Source organism: Colossoma macropomum, unplaced genomic scaffold, assembly GCF_904425465.1.
Source record: "Colossoma macropomum unplaced genomic scaffold, Colossoma_macropomum, whole genome shotgun sequence".
NCBI classification, from domain to species: domain Eukaryota; kingdom Metazoa; phylum Chordata; class Actinopteri; order Characiformes; family Serrasalmidae; genus Colossoma; species Colossoma macropomum.
The window spans coordinates 17,644,375-17,665,140 of record NW_023494790.1 but is presented as its reverse complement, the minus strand read 5'-3'; positions in this window follow the sequence as shown (position 1 = coordinate 17,665,140).

The window sequence follows — 20,766 nt, the reverse complement described above, 5'->3', positions numbered from 1 at the left end:
AAAGGATGGTTATTTCTCATGGAATCATTGTTCCAGAATCACAAATCTAAGCACTTTTTATCAGGCACACAAAATGCCAAAGACATAATTACATTACATTGACTCAGAACAACAATGCTTGAGATTTGATCCAAATAGTTATCACTATAAAATATCTAAATTCCTCCATGTCATATATATTATATATTAAAGCCAATGAAATAGCATTTAAACTCATTTTGATACTCTTTATGCTTTTTTTGCACCTTTACCTAACAACCCGTAAACTGTACTGTACCATTGTAGCCAGCTGAAACGTTATTATCTTTCACATTTTTCATTATTAAACACTTTCAGCCTTTAATTTGTTGACCCAACTAAACACTTTTTCTTTTATTTTGTGCTGGAATTTACAAACATGCTTTTAACTTTAACAGTAGGGTAGTAGTTAAATCTAGATTACCCTGGATACACATGCAGGCTGGCTTCCAGATGTTGCACTGTTTCGCAACGTGTTTTGCACACTCTAACAGACTCCGTTTCCGCTGATGCTGACTTGGAAAAGATCCAGGAGAAGCACATTGAGAACATTATGTTTGGATATAATGTTTTTCTTGTACAATATTCATTAATATTATTATACAAATGATGAATATATAAATGTGACATATACTGTATCAGCTCCTGCTGAAATAATGCCCACCACCATCTAGAAATATACAGCTAGGTTCTAACAGACAATGAAGTTTAAAACCTAAATTTTTCATTCTACTGTGAAATTTTAATGATATGAACTGTATTAACTCATAAGAACCATTTCTTAGAATCTCCTATGAATTAAGCTGGTTGTGAATTCATTACAAATACTATGAATAAATTATAGTAGACAGCAATCAACAGCACATCACCACTGTGATTTAAATGCATTTGTCCTCCACAATGGACCAACAGAAATGCTTTACATTAACTTACATTAAAAGATAGGGGTTTTTTCCCTTGTACCATAAAGTTACTATTTTGGAAACTTTTTTTGGACAGTGATGATATAATTAAATGGACACATGACAATATTTATCACACAGCGTCCAGAACCAGTTTGACCTGTTTGTATGATGCTTGTACTGGTAAACAGCCTGTTACCTGACAACTGCCCATAATATGTCCTTCTCCTCTTCTGGACACATGCTTGAGTGATGTGCTTGGTGGTATGGAGACGGGTCTGAGAGGACAGTGCTGCATTAGCATTTTTTTTTCCATAAAACAATAAAGAATTTAAAATATATAAAAATAAAATCCAAGGGGATTGCTACAGTCACAGGACAAGCTCAGCCTTGGATGTGAGTCAGAATCCTTCAGGCAATCAATCAGTGCCCTTTTATAAAAGGAAGGGAGCATCTGATCCTGTGTAGTTCCCCGATAAAAAAAAGTCCTAACAAACATTTTCTAACACAAATACATGAACAAAGAATTTATCTCAATTACATGAATGAACTATGATCTATGTTTGTGGAGAAATTGGTGTGCAGTCAAAATGAGTGTAACCCTGCTTTCCATGAACTTTAATTCCAGAGTTTAACTATCATTTATGTTCTTATTACTTAATCCAGTCCCATTCAAGATCTCATTGTTTATTAATCCACTCTCATTTCTTGACTTGGCTGAAGAAGTGCCTTAGGAGTGGTGTTTTCTGCCTGCAGTATTTCTCTCTGCAGGAAAACAGTGGTTTGGGATTGGCAGGATACGAGATGCATGTCACCTGAGTCACCTGAGAAAGCGGCATTTCTGAGGCTTGTCGTTTGCTCTGAGATTAGAATCCACTAAGGCCCCCGCTGAAACCGCAGGATTTAGAGTGATGGAAGGATTACCATGAAAACAGGGAGATAGGATTTTTTAATGTACATTAATCCCACAGTAATCCTGTCCCACAGCATCCCTCCCATGCACACAGACACACAAACACACACACAGACACACAAACACACACACACACACACACACACACAGACCTGTGTGTGTGCAATTTGGGACAACTCTGCATCTGTATCACAGAATGGAGTCAGAAAACTTGACTGCAAGAAGAAATCCTAGAAAGGATTGTTTGTGCAGTGCCATAGAACAGTGCTTGTGAAACGGGTCCCAAGGTCCTCTCAGATACTCTACATTACTCCAACCCAACCTGCAAGACACAGAGATAGAGGAAAAATGTGTACCTTCTTAGAGGATTCCAAGGACTGACTTGAAAGCCTTTGCTGTTGAGGAACCACTTTTGGTTCCTTAAAATACATTTCAATGAATGGTTCTCTAGAATTTTTTTTTTTGTAAATGAGATGTGTGAATGTGAACAACCTTTTTAAAGTTTAAATTACCTCCAATTCAATTCAAGACTTATTTATAGAGCAACGGGCACGGTCACAAAGCAGCTTTGCAGAAAATCTAGGCCCCAAGTGAGCAAGCCAAGGGCAACGGTGGCAAAACTCCCTAAAAGCAAGAGGAAAAAACCTTGAGAGAAACAAAGACTCAAAAGAGGAACTCATCCTATTCTGGTTGACAACAGACAGCAAAACAATACAACAAGATGAGCAACATGAATAAAGTATAAGATTTGAGAGTTAATGGAGTTGTGGAGTAACTGAAAGTTGGGGGGAAGACCATGCCTGAAACCCCTCATCCTTCCAATCTAATGCCCCATAAATTCATCCATCCCTACCTTCTTTTTCCAGTGACAAAGTTTTCACAATCCCCACCGCCACCCCATCTCCTCCCTGTTCTTCAGTTCTACTTTTTAGAGACTTGCAAAAAGTTAATATAGAAAAAAGAAATGAGGCTCCACCTGTAATGGTTTAAGGAAGAACCTTTAAACTGGTATAGAACCTCTTTTAAAACACTTACACATTACATTTACAAACACTGTTCTTTAAAGAAGAATCTTTATGTTTGTTTGTTTGTTTTTTTTTTTAAGCATGACCATGAAAGATGGAGAGAGGGGAGAGACAGCTGAGGGCCAGAGAACTGAGAAGAGCTGTCAGAAAAGTCCCTCAGTTGAAGCCACTTAAACTATTTTAAGACTTCATTTTATTTCTACAGTCTATAATCACTTTATCAGATTGGAAACAGGAGGATTGCAATAGAGCTATGCTACAGGATGTTATGGCACAGCAAATAATCCAAACACAGGACAGCTTGAAAGTGAGACAAGGAGGGTCTTGAGAGCGATGATTTACACGATATCACATTCAAAAGATAGTGTCACTATTATGAATAAAGAAGCAGCCATAAAATTAAAAACTTTTTTGAAAAAGTTTCAAAATAAGCTATTTGACAGCATTTGCTTGTTGCTAGTGCAATATAATAGAGTCCTCCAATTAAAAGAATCATCACCATTTTGCACAATTGTGAACAGCTGTCATGATGAGCACTTTACCCATACACTGTCTTCTTCAGTCAGTCTTTGTAACAATTGCCTTTTCTTGCTTGCCTTTTAACCATGTGATTACAACAAAATCTATTAACAGGATTTCTTAACAAGAAATAAAAGACAGCAAAATTGTAATTTCATCCTCTAATCACTGTTGCTTCCTGCTCATCATTTAGTCAATCTCCTAATGATTTCACAGTCATTCATGAGAAAAAGATTGATTTGCAGAAAACAGGCTCCTGTCAGTGGCAGAGCCAGGGGTAGTTTATGACGTCGAACAAGGCCGAGATAAGCGTGCCTCTGAGACATGACAGACCTATTTGTTCTGACTTGTCACAGCCAGATTTGACACATGGTGTCGACCCAGGCACGAGCCAGAGCCGTGCTGATGACAAAGCAGCTGATTAACGCATTTCTCTGGCCACCACTTTCTATGAAACAAATCAATAAGCGTGCCACTGTTTTGATGAGGAAAGCTTGAATTGTAGTGTATTGGTGTTTGACTCCATAAAATGTGCCTGGGAAAGAGACTTTTTTTATTCTACAGAAGAAGGCAGCCTAAGCCTTCCTGTTGTGCTGCAGCTCCTGTGTCCATGAGAGCATTCCTTGGATTGGTGAGCAAAACTGTTTTCAATTCAATGGGCTCCAGAAACAAGCTCATCCGTCAAAGGTCGACCTGTATGGTCAAGGTAACAAGAGGCACATAACAGCACACAAAGGAAAATATGCTGTAGACCAATTTGATATATTCACTGTCAGTTAGATTTTGTGGTTCCGGGTCGATGTTTAGCTCTCAAATGCAAAATCAACATTATGCTGAAGAGGATATGATGCCAATTCATAGCATTTGCACATCATTAGGAAGACCACGTCGCCGTTGGTAGGTGTAAAATCTGACTGTGCTCTGATAGCGCTCGCCTCATCACCGTTACTGCAGTTACAACTCCACAGGTGGATAAATAACATGCAAAATAGACCAGTAAAAAGATTTACAGATATGTAGATGCTTTAGATTTGTCCCCAGAAAATGCTACAAGGAGAAGATTAGCTAGATTGGTGGACTGGTTCCGTATAACCTGCATATCTCCAGAGTTCAGAACATTTCAGTGAGTGATATTTTATAAAAACTAATAAAGTGGCTACCAAAAGTTCTTAAATAATAAACTCATGCATATATATCAAGCTCAAGTCAACTTCCTCTACAACTACTTTCCAGCTTCTCATTTAAATTTTCTGTTCCACCATATTTGCAGTTACACTGAGGAACATGGAATGAATTTTAAAGTTGGCAAATGCAAAGCTATCATCCACTTACCTAAATAAATGCATCAATTTATTTCTATAAGTGCAATAATGGACCTCAATAAATGATCGTTAATCAATAAATACCTCAAACTTTTGCTTGGAAATGTTTACTTAGCAGCTAATGTGCAGCACAGCAAAGCTTTAATAACCAGCCATTGGAGCTGCTGAATGCATCTCAATGGCTGATTTAACGCTGCATCCCAAACCACATACTTCTGCATCTCACAAACTGCACTAATGAGTGCACTTCTAATGGTAAATGTGCTATTTTTGCATACTATGTGCTAGTTTGCGGTTTGGAACGCAAAAATAATAATGCAGCAGGAAATATCACCCGTTATATCAGCCAAATACATTGGTTAATGTGCTTTAAAAATTTGAAAAGTGTTTAAAAACATGTTTTACTGCCTTTGCTGGATTGGTTATGGCTTTGTTATCTCATTACAAACAGCCACAGTAGTGCTGAATGTATTTCAAGTTGCCAACCAAAATGCAACTGTGACATCATCGGAATACTATCAATAGTAGATAACTCACTTACATCCTCAGAAGTCATGTCCTTCACCAAGTTTTGACTGAGTTCTCGTTGAATTCTCTTTCAATGCACTCGCAATCATCACATTCATCTGCTTGGAAAAGGGCAGGCTGAAGCACATCCATCCATCCATCCATCCATCCATGCGTGCGTGCATGCAAGCGTCCACCCATCCATGCATCCATCTTCTAAGCTGCTTATCTTTCTGGGTTACGAGGGGTGCTGGAGCCAATCTCAGCGTGCATTGGACACGTTGCCAGTGAAGCAGAACCAACACTACAAAATGTTATTCCACACATTGCATGCAATTACACTCCTTCACAGAGGCCTCCCAGAACTTACATAATACAGATTTAATCATTTCAAGTGTTTAAGCAAGATTTTTATACAAGCAACTTACACATCTACTCTACAAACATGTTGTTTCCAGCATCTATCATTTATAACCAATTTCTGAAAGCAGAGTCAATGTGTACCATAGGTGTACAGACTGAGAAGCTAATCACAAGCCTGGTAAACCAATGCAAAACTCCATTAATTCAATACAGTTCTAAGTTGTTTAGACCAGATAAGCTTTCATCACATAAATATATAAAACTATCAAAACTTCCATATAACTTACAAAAAAATTAACAGTTTTTTTAATTTATAAGGGAGGATATGGACTTGTGTGTACTTTGGAAGGCTTAACTGTAACCAGTGGCACCGCCAAGGATTTTGGGCCCCATGAAAAGACCCCACCACCCCACCACCAGAAGCCATGCCAATGTGGTGGCAACAGCAGCATAAAAACTTAGTGCTAACTTGGCTACTTAGCTGACAGCCATAGCACTTTACGTGAGGCTCCAACATGAGCTAATATTAGCATGCTAATCCCTCAATGTACAGAATGCTGTAAAATGGACACTCACTAACCTAAACCCCAAATATGATGCCATTTGTGTATTTTTATTACATAAAACAATCACAACAACACACAAGAGTTTGTAAAAACACAGCTGTATCTGAAATTGTATATCTGTATTGTGGAAAAATAATTAGGCTACAGTGTTTGAATTCTTATCACTGAAAATTATTTAATCATTTTTCTTTTTCCCACAGACTGCACTGAATAAATTAAAAATTAAAAGGCAGAGAAATGTAAACACTCAGTATTTTCTGCGAAGAAACACCATGGACCAAGTTAACAATGTTAATTTCCACCACTCACAGAATAACAACGACTACACCCACACTTTCATCGTGAAAAACTGAGTGACCTACTGTTGCACTTTCCTTTCTTTCTCCTGACTTTCTTTTGTTTTTGGAAACCAGATTTTCCTTGTGGAGCTAAAACATGACGCTCAACTGGCACTCCTCACTCGCAATTCACCGCCAGCAAGTACCATTCACGCCTGGTATGGACCGAACCATTTCATATAAATAGAGAGGGAGGGGTTGGACAATACAGAGGCTCTCTGGATGTTCACATTTTAACAAAAAAAGAAAAAGAAACTTTTAGTTTTATTTGAAAATTCTAAATTGAGTACTCTATCATGGACAATAGGTTAATATTTCAATATGTAAAAAAATGTACCTAATGTTCCTATTTCACTAGGACCCCTCTCAGACACAGGCCTTTGAAATCATCCTAACTTCACCCCATAGGGCGCCCTGATTATAACAGTACGGAGCCTGGTAATGGTCACTAGCAAGAAAAAAATTGTGAGGAGGAAAATCTGTGCCCGCAGTTTAGTAATGAGTGCCCTCAGTTTATAAACTGTACTCTCGATTAGCAAAACTGTACCAACGGATCTGTAAACTGTGTAAAGCACACGCTGCCTCCCCCAGCTACGGTACAGGCCACATTTATGAGATATTTTGAGAAACTGGAGTGACATTTCTGAAACAGGTCAGGCAATTGGACGACACAACTGTGTCGACCTTTCATGATGAAAAGATAAATATAAGCAAGTAACGTTAACGTGACATAAAGCAAGACATTACTAGAAGGTAGGTAGGATATTGTGCTGTGGCTTTAACATTTCATTAAATTACAGTTTAACCTTAACGTTACTGCTTAATTGGAGTGTTTTGTAGAAATGTATTATGTGAATGCACTCGTTTAAAACGAGGCAAAAATAATCTCGTTTTTGCCTTTATTATCCCACCACACGGCCAGCGATGACTTAGTTGTGTTTTAGCCCAAACAGCACATGGCATGTTAAAAGGAATAACATTAAACCCTGACTGTGCAAGAATTGCTGGATATTTACGGCCCAGTGAACAATCGACGTTGAAATCACGTGCATAAGCGTCATTTCAGTACAGTACAGTTTATAAATCCGTCAGTACAGTTTTGCTAATCGAGAGTACAGTTTACAAATAAACTGTACTCTAACTTTATTTATAAACTGAGAGTACAGATTACTAAACTGCGGGGACAGATTTTCTTCCTCACAATTTTTTTTCTTGTTAGTGACCCCTACGGGGCCCCGTATAACACAGCATTACAACTAATCACACCATGTGGGAGCTGTACTTTAGCCTGGCCAGATCTCATTGTAAGTTATTTACATGCTTTAAAATGGTGCTCGATTACAGCCACCAAGAAAGTGATTCAAATAAATTGTGTAAGTTACACATAAATATCAGTAATCAAGAAACACTCACTAAGTTAAAAGTTACTTCCCATCTAGCATAATATGTTCTGGCCCAGATCCAGTGTGATACCAGCAGTTTTTCCGGCCCAGATCTCCTCTCTGGGACTGAAGTGGCCCACGTACACACAGCCTAATGTGACAGTGCCATAAATGAGCCAAAAGACAACCAGAGTTCTGATCATAAAAGTGAATCTCAAGAAATATCTGGCTGATTAATGTCAAAATCCACAGATGACGTTGCTATGAGAATACAATAACATGACTAAAAGCAGGTTCTTCTTGAACATGTTTACTTACATAAAATGTTACATTTTATTCTTGTTAGTTTTTGCCATGTTCTCCCCACATTTTTATGGAATTATTTATATTTTAACATAGCCTGAAGGTCAGCCAACCATTTTACATCTATCAAAGACAAATGTATTGCAGCAAACACTCATATTTCACTATTGTAAGATTCTTGGAAGAGTGTGAATATAGAAGAGCTTAGTTAAATGCAATAGTGAGAAGGTGAGCAAGGACATCCAAGTGATAAGTTAAAGCGTACATGATGACTCAGATGTACAGACACCGAGCTCTGTTTCACAAGGTATTAGCATTAGTTCAGTCAAAAAATACATGGCAAGAAGACAGAGCACTGCCCATCCTTGCTTTCTGTCTGTGCTTTCAGTCTATCTGAACAACTGTGCTATCTGCCAAACCCAAGGTCTCAGGTTTAAATTGTAGATAGCAGTCTATTACATAATGTGTTTACAAGAGTGGAGGAAGTTCTATGAACTCAGCAGGAGGATGGCAGCTGATGAAGGGCTATCAGATCAACACATGTCTGAGCAGAACGGAGCATCAGGAGACTCCAGTCAGACAACGCTTACCCGTGTGATAATAGGACATGTGACAAGTCCATACCACTCATTATTGACCTATTCTGGAATGCATCAGTCTGAGCACTCAGGCAGTATGAAATACAGACCCATGCTAATAATGGCCATACAGCTTTATAGACTGACTGTGCTATGTCTTATAGCGTCCTTACTTCTTAATCTTATTTTGCTATTGTCTGTGACATCATGATGTCACCAGTGTATTTACATGTGTCCACCTATGTAGCCTACGGTGGTTTAGCCTGCCTATTCACATTGAAGTTATAAGGCATGTTTCAGACCAGACTGCTATTTGAATGAGTCACAATGTATGACAGTCAATCAGACCAGAGATCATATACATACATAAGTCTTAAACGCACAGTAACAAAAACAGCCCATTTACTTCTAAGGAATAAAGAAAGGTTGGAAATTGTCATATACAACATAAATTACTACTGTTTTTGGTGCATAAGCCCACATAAATTTGGCCAAAAGGGGAAACAACTACATCAACAAAAATAGGCCTGTTAAAGCCACAGGAAAAAAGACATTTCAAAAGGGCTATGACATTCCTCCACCACCTACAGAGAAGTGCAGAAGGTTAGCTACATAACTGGTGAATTTGCTCATCTTAATGAATAAAGTGTTCTCACTGAGATATAAAAAAAGTTTGTGTAATAGATTATTTCCTTTCACAAGTGAAGAAGGGATCTCATGGTTCTGCAGTTAATAGCCTCATTCAGAAGAGCCTTCCGCTGTCAATGGGAGAGATAACGTCAGAATCCCTGACCTAAATCTAACAGGCCTTTGCTTTAAATGTGGTAGATAGCACAATAAGTTGAGGTCATTTCATTGCCCACTGTGCTCTGAGTCTGATCCTCATTAAGGAATGGTAGTACAGGATACAGAAGTGAAATCTGAGAGGGATTAACCTTTTCAGCACAGTTGCATTTCACAATAAACATAATGTGGGTTTCAGCTTCCTCCAGACCAGCCCTGATTTGTGCTTCTACAGAAAGATATGTACAGGAGGTTGTAGGGCAATAAAGTTACGATAAAGCTCTTTAGCGAGTGAAGCTTATTGCAGCACTGCTGCTTTTATCTGATCTTTCCTGGAACTTCATATTCCATTGCAACAGCATCTACACATTACTAGTGCTGCTACTTTACATATGTAAGGAATGACATGAATGCAAAGCAAACCAGGCAGTTGGTCACCAAGCTACAGGATCTCTGAGAAATATCTTAATATTTCCATGACGCATGGTAACTTCAGCAAAAGCTTGCACTTTGTAGAATGGCATTTATATCATCTTTTCTTTTTTTAACCGCGCCATATAAAGCAATTGCAGTTGATCTCAACTATACTTTTAAGGATAAAAAGATTCTAAACAATTCTTGGCTTGGATGTGCAATTCTTTTGGATGTATTCTTTGTGTTGTGTGGGGGTTCTTTTACATTTACAAAAGTTCTTTATTTTACAAGTTTTTCCTTTACAAAAAGTTGTTCTTTAAAGAACCATCCATTAAAAGATGCTCTAGGAAACCAAAAAAGGTCATTCAATGGCATTTCATGTCATTATTTTTAAGAGTGTAGTACCATAAAATATACAGTACATCATGCTGACTAAATGGACAGTCCATCTGAAAGGGGTGAAACAGTGGCCAAACAGCCTTGGCAAATAGCATTACTGTGATACATGGAGTGGGTAATGTTCTGCTGAGGACATGGCATACATGAGGCCTCATGGATTCACCTCATAACTATATATGATGGCTACACGGGAGGCAAATGGTGGATCTGAGAAGGACAAGAGAGCACACTGGTCTTGTCTTTCAATCTACTTGTCCTGTTGTTCACAGCTCCAGTTGACTCACCAGTGAATTTACAAACTGGGGAGCAATTCAGTGTAGTAAGACCGACATACTACCAGACACATGGTAGGTGAATGATGTGTACAGAGTGCATTAGCAGATAATTGGCAGTCTCCACTCTGGTTCAGACTCCATGAGCGTGTTAGAGATCAAAGCCAATTCTGTTCAGTCGGGTCTCCCATGCAGTGTTGGTGTAACCCTTGGAAAGGTTCAGGGCACAGGCTGTAATGACCTGATTAACAAGAAGAGGAAGGGGAGGGGCAGGGTCCATGTGATCCTCGCACCCCGGAAGGCTTGAGCTTACCAGGCAGAGTATCGACTGTTCTCTTGTAGATGCTGTCGATAGTGAAACCATCTACCCTTCCCTCTCACCAACCTCTCTAATCAACAGACACAAACCCATAGCCAACAGGCTCACATCAAACTGGACTTAATTAGCTCGAACCAGGTTTAGTGGAAAATGATATGAACTCTGCTCTTGGTTTCTTCAAGGTCAATAACCTGCAGTGTCCTGAAATGAATGCACACTTCTCATGAAAAGTTTATTTGACAAGATTACATCTCAGCTAATTTTTCAAGATAAGTCTCAAACTTTTTTTCATTATAGTTCTTGTTATATAAATTCAAAGAACATATTATATTTAGACTAAAAACAAAGCGTATGGCCATTTTTTAAAAAGCCTCTATTTTACTTTCTTACTAAAATAAACAGGTTTAATTGCACACCCGGGGTCTGTCGCACAAAGCAAACTCAGGGTCCCTGACTGCATTCAGCTTTATAAATTGACCTAACAACTGGAACTGTGGTTGACTTTTTTTCTGATGGCAGTTAACAACTTTCTCTGTTAGTTCAGGTTTAGACACTCAGGCTGTGATTGGGTGGGCTCCGACTGGCTGCTTTTTACGTAGCAGCAAGGGCAGAGAAACCCCTTTAAATGTAGTGTCAGCATTCTATCTTTTGCCAGGGTTTACCACAATTTCATTTGATATGGTATTATGCAAGTTTACATATGATGCAACTTTTTAGCATTTGGGTGGCAAAAGCAGCATCAGTGGATTCATGTGTCACTTATAAACAGAGAAGAAACCACACTCACATGGCACAACCGGTACATGTACCAGTTGGACGCTGGAGTGTACCCGTTAAATCTACGTAAATATGTAGAAAGCAAAGCATTTATGACCATCACCACTGACACCACACTGATGCATCTGACATAGGAAAATTAGTTAAAACACTTTAAACAACTATGGACTAAAATATTACTATGGACTAAAATAGGCACATATATTCAGTAAAATGCTTCACTCTGAAATGTTTCCTTTAGCACACACACAGAAAAAGAGTTTGCAGTTTGCTCTTGCAGCAGCTCCTCTGATGTATGAAGCCTCTATGCTCTGGATGCCCTACAGCCCAGTGGCTTGTCTCTAGATCACTCGTTTTCTCCACTGCCTGGTCATGGGAGTAATTGGCTCTTGAACGCTGACTGCCTCAGATTCCCTCAGATTCTCAGAGAGCTCTTTGCTCCTGACATCTTCAACTGCTTGCACCTCGTTGGGCTTGAGGAGCAGCTTACGGCTTGTTGAGGTCATGTGAGAAGAAATTCGTGAGGCGTATTAGAACTGGATGGCAGCACTTGAGGACTTGCTGAGCTCAGGTTGAAAAAGTGCGCACAATCTGTGACAAATTCTGTTGCTTCTGAGGAAGCGCATGTGCTGGTGCTTACACGGTGTCTAGTTTAGGGTTATGAGCACAGTGCCACCTGATGGAGATAATGAAGGATGCTCTCCGACTCCAAGTCCAGAGGCAAGAAAAGGAGACAACATGACGCAGAAACACACAGTTGACAATGACTAACATGTTTAGTCATTCTGAGCAGCAGAATCAATTCAGCAAGAACTATTTTTTCATGTAATTAAAAAAGTTGTTTATTCTAATTTGAAAGCCAGGAAAGGAATTTGGGTGGAACAATTGAGGTTTTATTTAAAAAAGGAATTGGTCCTTTCTTCCTTGACATTTCACAAGCCCAATGACAAGGTGATAGGCCAGCAAATTCTGTTGCTAGGCAACACCCTTGCATTGCAGTGATGTAGGGATTTCTGCCCTGTTTGCCTGTACACTGCAGTAATGCACTTTACCACGCAGAATCACACTGTCCAAATTTCACCTCATTATCAGCTCGGGTGCAATATCTTAAAAGCAGGGTGACAATTAGATGATAATGTGCCGGGTGTTTTAATATTTCCTCAACTAATCACAGTGTCCTCACCAACAGCCATGCTGATCCCGCCAAATTAATGAGTTTCCGCTGAAAGCTGTGTGTGTTTCTGGAAACTGATAAACATTATTTCGTCTTAGCCTGTCAGGCTCTTGATTCATGGAGTACAGGGTCACCGCATTATGTAACGCCCTTCAACCTGGCCTTACAGATGGTGTAAAAGAAGGATCAGTACTTGAGCAGACATGTCAAACTGTGCAACCATTGTGAGGAGACCAGATATAAAATAATCCACTTACACAAGGACAGGGAAAGTCAAGTGAAAAAGAGCAGTTTCAATAAATGATTAAAAGATATGTAGAAAATGAGACTTGCAACAACTTTGCAAGACCTGAAAGCCCACCAACACTGTCACCATCAGATAAACAGTACTTAAAGCTCTTATCTTTAAGAGAGGAGAAAATCAAGCTCCTCACTTGTTCATATCTGAAAAAATCCACAGGTGTTTCTGTCTATCCTTCCACTGAGAGATGACAACACTATGAGTCTGAAAGTATGTTGAGCTGTCAAGAAGCCATTACGGGGAAACAGGAAATGGACAAAAAGAAGTACATTTACACTAGAACACTGAAACTGGACATCTGAGATATGGAGTAATGTTTTATGGACTGATGAGTCTAAATTTGTCAAACAAAGAAATGTTCTCAGAACAATGGACTGGCCACCCCAGAGTTCAGACCTCAACATCACTGAATATGTTTGGGATTATGTGGATAATGAGATGAAGAAAATGCAACCAACTTCTAAGACTGAACTTTGGAGGTGTGTAAAAAACTGAAAGCCAGTCTCCTGAAAAGAATGTAAAGTGTAATAAAAGCAAAGAATGGACACAATAATATGAAAATACTGATATCCTGTTTAATTGTTGAGGCTTCTGTGTAATTATCTGTTAAATATACGTTTTCTGCTTTTTTCTGGTGTTGAAACATGAATAACTTGTCCTTAACAGTCATTTTGACTGAAAGGTGTCTCTGAAAGGTGTCTCTTTTCAGGAAAACTTCAGCAGACAAACTTAAACAGACAAAAACCTAAAAAGAAATAAAAAATAATAAGGTAATTTTGTATTGCAGTGATGATAAAGACAGCTAAGTAACTAAAAGACATGGTACCTTTTCCTATTCACCATAAGCATTCATGCTTACATGCAGTGCACGTCAGAAAATATGGAGGTACCCATCTAAGATCTGTAACAGTTCTGCCTTTACAATGAATGAGAAGCTAAATGAATGGGCTAAACAAAAGTTTCGCATGTTTTAGTCATCTGCCTCATGTCGTGTCCTAGAAGACAACCTATAGTGAGTCAGCACTGAAAACTTTCTTCTACAGAGGCTGAACATGATGAGGGGGAGATCACAGAGGAGGACTGAGGTGTATGTGTGTTGGGGGGCGGGGAATTCCACAGGAGCCACAAGTTCTCTCTTTTATCCCGCACCACATTTAGCATGTCTCCCTCATTCCCCGCAGCACCATTTCTCAAAATAAAGCTGTGTGAGTGAGGTGCGAACAAATAGATAAATAATGAAAAGCACAAAGACTCGTGTGGGACGAAGGAAGTCACGATTTGGAGTGTGTGAAAGGCAGGGTAAAAATAGCCTCCCAGTTTCTATTTCCCTCCTACTCCCGTGCCGTGGGTATTTTTAGCAGCTCAAGACGTTTTTCATTCAGCCAGCGAGCGTGCTCGTCTGCGGCTGGGCGCACGTGAGGCAGTGGCACATGCAGGGATAGAGACCATGCAGAGGAATGAGGGAGGAGGGGGGGGGAGTGTTGAAGAGTGAAGCTGAATCACCAAGAGCAACAGCATCTCCTCACTGAAACACCCACACACAGCCTTTCACTCGACGCTTAGGATATGAATTGCAAAAAAAGAGTGAAATGTGCTGTTACTTCACTGTTTATGGTGGCAGCATTGATTAGATGCAATAATATGTTTCCATTCTAGTCCCTGCTTACACCACAGTAGACTTTAACAGAATAGCAAGCTTTCATATTTTCCATTTTAACAGGCAAACTTCCATTTAAAGCCATGCGATAATGAGATATTACTGTCCAAGTTCCTCCTCAAACCATTAACCCAGCCTGAAGACTGCTTGGAGGCCCGGACATATTTACATCAAGCTTATATTCTTTAAAAGAGAAAGAAAAAAAAACTCCCCATGGAGAATGACTGGTTAGTCCTCTCTACTGTAACAACTTATGAAAGACCAGTGTCTAAATAAATAATTAAATAACTACATAAATAAATGTCCTTGAGTGCTTTGCAGTGCAGAACTCAAAAAAGCTTCTACTTTCTTGTCAATGCCAAAGAAAAGAAACATATAATTTATCATTGCTTTCCACAGCGGTAAACACTGAGCAGTTACCTGTCGGAAAAGCAAACTATCCTGAAACTCACTTTCTGCTTTTAAAGAAAGAAAAGACTGCCTCTTTTGTTGAGCTGTTCAGAGACTGTGCCAGTTTCCTGGAGAATCCATACAAATAAAAGTGAAATCGAGATTGATTTTCTCCCAGATGTTTTCTACTACACACATCAGCAGGTGGGCCAGTCTGTTAAATGGATACAAAGCCCTGCTGGTGTCATCCCTAAAAAATGTGTGGCCATGACTAAATAAGGCATAGGAATGAGATAATTAAGTCCTGGCCACAACTCAGTAAGGGGTGGAATGAGATAATTAAGACACAGTTATGACCTAGTAAGCCATTGGAACTACATAACTAAGTTGCAGCCATGACTTAGTAAAGTGTGGGAGCAAGATAAGTAAGGCCCAATCCCATTTCTTATTTTTACCTCTACCCCTGTTTTCAAGTGTCACCTTGTCCCTTGGAAGTTACAAGAGGTAGTGGTTGAAACCGTCTCCTACAAAATGGGACATCCTACGTCATTAAAAGGCTACTAGCAATGCTCTATAGGCCAGTCCGCAGTGATAACAGAGGAGGGTGAAGTTCAGCAACCTCGCTGCTGGCCTTTAGTTAAATTTAGGGCTTCATATGTAAAGGGGGGGTGGGGGGGGGGTTGGGGGGGTTGTGCGGCAACTATTTATTATCGCCCACCCCTAATTCTTCAGTGATATGAAGCTGAAGTCAGCTATTCGCCAGCTTTTTCTTTGAATTTTCCTGTTCCACCTTAAACAGTGCAGCAGCTGTGTTGCCTGAGGTGCCACAATGTAACTCCTGCACCATTTAAGGTGCAACTGGAAATTTAGCTAGCTAGCTACAGAGACATCAGCATTGAAATGACATTTAACTGATAGAATGCAATGGCTATTGTAATTTTTAACAAAGAAAATACTCAGGTTTGTGGGTTTCTTTGGTCATCCAAGCAGTCATCTTTCCAGCTTTTCTTTTTTTCTCATAACACTCTGTTTGGAGTCTGCCTCTTAAAAACCTCAATTTGCAAGGCCGTGCAGCCCTAACACTTCACCCTACACCTCTATCTCAACAAAAAACAGGACACCCTACCCCTAGACATGAACACGCAAAACGGAGGGGCAGGGCTAAGTAGTAGGAGCAAGAGTTGAAATGGGTTAGGGCCTAAGTCGTGGTCACAACTTAGTAAGCCTTGGGAACTAAATAATTAAATCATGGCCACAACGTAGTAAGATATTAGAAAGAGATATTTAAGTCATGGACACCACCAAAGCATGGAAGCAAGATAATGAAGTTTGATAATGAAGTTGTGGTCATGAATTAAATAGTTAAGTTGTGACCATGACTGTAGTGGCTATGACTTAATTATCTCATTCCCATGCTTTTCTAAGCAGTGGCCATGCATTAGGATCACATTTCCATGCCTTAGTAAGGGCCCTGCATTATTTTTAATACAAATGTCACCTGTGGGATGAAGTGCCACATCTGCTGCATCAGGGGTATAAAAGTCATTTTGAAAAATAATACTTTTTTGGTGGGTGCTCTTACTTCTGTTTAAATACACAGTTATTTATTAAGTATATTAGTCATTTTAACCCATTAATGTCCAAAAGCTAAGTTTACTATAGTAAGGGAAAATGCCACAGAACTTGTTCGGATCAGTCTAAAAACTTACTTCTTACCCATTTAGCTTCATTAAGTTGTGCTCAGACAAGCAGCAAGAACATAAAGACCAAAGGAAATGTAAAATTTCAGACATAAATATTAGTGGGTTTAGAATTTAAAAAGCTATTCCAGTGGTCCATTATGATTTTCCGCGAAAACTTTGCTTTACTTTAGATGATGGATTTAAGTAATATTGGAGTCTGTATAAAGTGTACAGGTTCAGATTTAGTTCAGTGTTATTTATAACTGCTGGGGGCCCTTGTGGGTGCATTCCAGTCATTTATAAGTGGTATAAGTGTATAAGTGGAAGGACAAATAAACAAATTTTCACAAAAGTGTAATTTGTAGTACTGTAGTACTTAGGCGATCCTTTGCAGTTGATTACTGTCTGAGCTCTGAGACTCATAGACATGACCAGACTCTGGGTATCATCCTTGATGATGCTGTGCCAGGCCTGTAATGCAGTCAATTTCAGTTTCTGCATGTTTCGAATCTTTTTGCCTTCAGTGAGTGAAATGAATGCTAAATGAGCTTCAGGTCAATCAATCAATGACAGCCCTCTTCTATCAAACATCTTGTGTCTTCATTTTTCACTTAGACATTTTACACATAGAACTTTATTTTATCAAACACTTCTATTGTTGCAAGTTCAAACTGCCTCCACTACTCTCGTTGTTTAACTTCAGCCTATGCTGACTTTTTTCTAAAGCTTTTCACTGAACTCATCCTTTTGAAGTATCTCAGGAATTTTCTATCTGTTTATCATTTCCATGTGCTGTGATAGCTGAAGGAAGAGAAGTATTTTCTTTTATTTAGTATATACAGAATATACAATATACAGAATTACAAGTCAAAATGCTATTTCTGCCTAGCAGCTCTGATTCAACAAGACCTCTGTGTGGAACTCATGATGGGATTTAACAGAGGCCGTGCCTTAGGCTGTTTGAACAACTGAATTAGATGCTGACTTTGACAATGTCACTGAGGAGCTGCAAAAAAGGCTAAAAAAGGAAATATTGGAAAGTGGTTGACACCTGACAACTATGTAATAGTTGCCTCATGTTGCTATGTTGACCCTAGCTCATCAACAGCTCACATTTCATTTTGACTGGAGAGGCTCAGTTCAGGGTTTGGTGCACAGATTTCTCCCTCATAATGTGTGTTTATTACTCCAAACTTAATGCAGCCTTTTTCCTAACTGCCATAGTAATCTATTAAGTTAAGGGGAATTTCAACTTAAAAAAAATCTGCATGTTTCAATCATTGAGATGTAAAAGCCACTGGGCCTCATTCACCAATATCTTTCCAAGTTTTTCTTAAATTGTTCTTGAGAAAGGTTCTAAGAAAAAGCCGGTCAGATTCATGAGGTGTTCTTAAACCCTAGAATTGTTTGCACCTTAGTGCTCTTGAGTGTGTGTAGATTCTGTTCTTACCTAAGAACAAATCCCAAATAAGAAAACATTAGTAAATTTCAGAATCTTTGTGAAAAGTGTGTGAGTGGGTTTTATGAAGAAATTTCGGTAACACTTTCTATGAATGTCACGTTTGTAAGCATCTATGAACACATTTATAACATGTTATAATGCCTTCATTATAAACATGATTATAAACATTTATAAAAATGAATTACACTGAATTACACTTTATAGCCATGTTTATTATACATTATGGATTGTTAATATAATGCATTATAAGTAGTGTTGATAACATGTTATACTCTCAGTGCCAGAGAAGTTAGTCCCAGCTTGGAGACTGCAAAGTAAAGACAAATACCAAGCTAACAGTGGTGTACATTAACCTTCCCACACTGGGTAAAACACTGATGGCAGCACTAGTTTAAACTCTCACATTTGAAGCCTGTAAAGTGCTTTATTATGTATGTTTTAGTGTTTCAGTAAATCCTTCAGTAAATACTTCAACTTGCAGCCTCACTCTTAACACTGGAGGTGGCTTTAATACAGTATGCTTCACTTTACTTAGAGCGGACAAATACAACTTATGAGCTCTTATAATTTGTTATGAACAGTATTTATAATGTATTATGTTAACAATTCATAATGCATAATAAGCATGGCTATAACGTATAATGCATTTTTATAAATATTTATAGCCATGTTTATAATGCCTTATGAATGCATTATAACATGTTATGAATGTGTTTATAGATGCTTACAAAGGTGACATTCATAGAAAGTCTTACCGAAATTTCTTCTTAGGATTGGTAGGTGAGGCCTATTCAGAGTGGTTAGATGTGAAATGCTTCATTGTTGAGAAACTTACCAACTGAGACAATTTGACCATTGTATTACGCAGAAATTTTGATCAGTTGGTGAAATTCCCTTTTTTTGTGGCACACCTTTAAGTAAAAGTACAAAATGCATAAAATTGTAACATGTTCATATACTTTCGTTTCATCTTCTGGTTCTCACACCTGGTTCCAATGTCTCATCTGAGGTTCTTATGTAAGGAATGCTATAATATTCTTTTATAAGTGGGATACTGTAATATTCCTGTAGAGGCTGGAATGCTTAAGTCAGTCCAGTGTATTAAAACACACTTCATGTTTTGCCAATGTCTCTGATTGATTTATTCAGCTTTTTTAGCTTCGTAATGTGTAACTGATGGCCAGTAACACTTCTTTGCTCCCCATGTTCAGAGACAACTGTCTGTAGATGTAAATGTCCCACTTAGAATCAGCTCTAGTTAGTTCACACGTCATTTTACTTATGTGTAAAAGGGCTGTGATTCCTGTGGCTCGCCCAATTTAGATCTAAACAGCTTCAAATTAAAGTTAAAATTCTCCACTTTAACCTCAGTGGAGAATTACGACACTGTCCAGTTACTTACAGACTGCACTCTATGTTTGACTAAAGCAATTTACTTCTTATTCATATTGCCATTCGTTTCTAGTTTCATTACATTCCGTTGCCAACTGCGCTCTCATTGCTTTGCCATAGGTCTAATTTCTCTTTCAAAAATCTACCTTTGGGCAACAAGAGACAAAGAACTCATCAGTCAGATGCCTATGTACAGTGTAATTCTACTGATGGTTCCAAATAAAATAGGCTTTCCTTGCAATGCAGGCTTAAGGTTATTTTAACCATGTTAATGTAATGAGTATGATGAAGGCATTATTCTAACATCCTACATGATCCTACCAAACCACACCTGTTAGCTGGTGACATTAAAAAGAATGTATCACAAACTGAACCTCATTATGTACAGTGAACACATATATTTGTGATTTAAAAAAAGTTACAAAATATTAATACAGAGCATATATATATATATATAATATAGTACTTTGCCCCAGGTGTTCTGTCAGAGAACAGAAAGGATTTATGGAGAATATGTGGCCACCAGGGTACCATTACCCCAGATGTGAGGAAGTTGCAATAAGGAAAGATAACCACAAAGTGGAGCTCTTCCACTTCAGCTGGCATCAGTCAGGCATTATGTATCAGAAAGGTCTGAAGACCAGTGGCTGGGTATAAGAATAGTACTAGTGACACTGTAGAATATTTCCAACCCTTCGCTCTTAGCAAAAGAGTTTATACACTATGTATGTTTAAATGTTATTTAAAGAACCATATATAACCACATATATCTTAGCAAATCACCGGTGTTCAATCTTAGAGAAAGAAGCATTTAAATGTTTCTTTGAATTGTCATTAATCTATATACAGTTATGTGCGAAAGTGAGACACCACTCTTCATTTATTTAGTTTCCAGTTTAAACAGCCATTAAGTATAAGTTATTAATTTTTAGGATATTCAAATAAATAATCCTCTTGCATAGGGTCAAAGCAATGTCAAAGGAAAATAATTGAAAAAAGAGTTTCTCT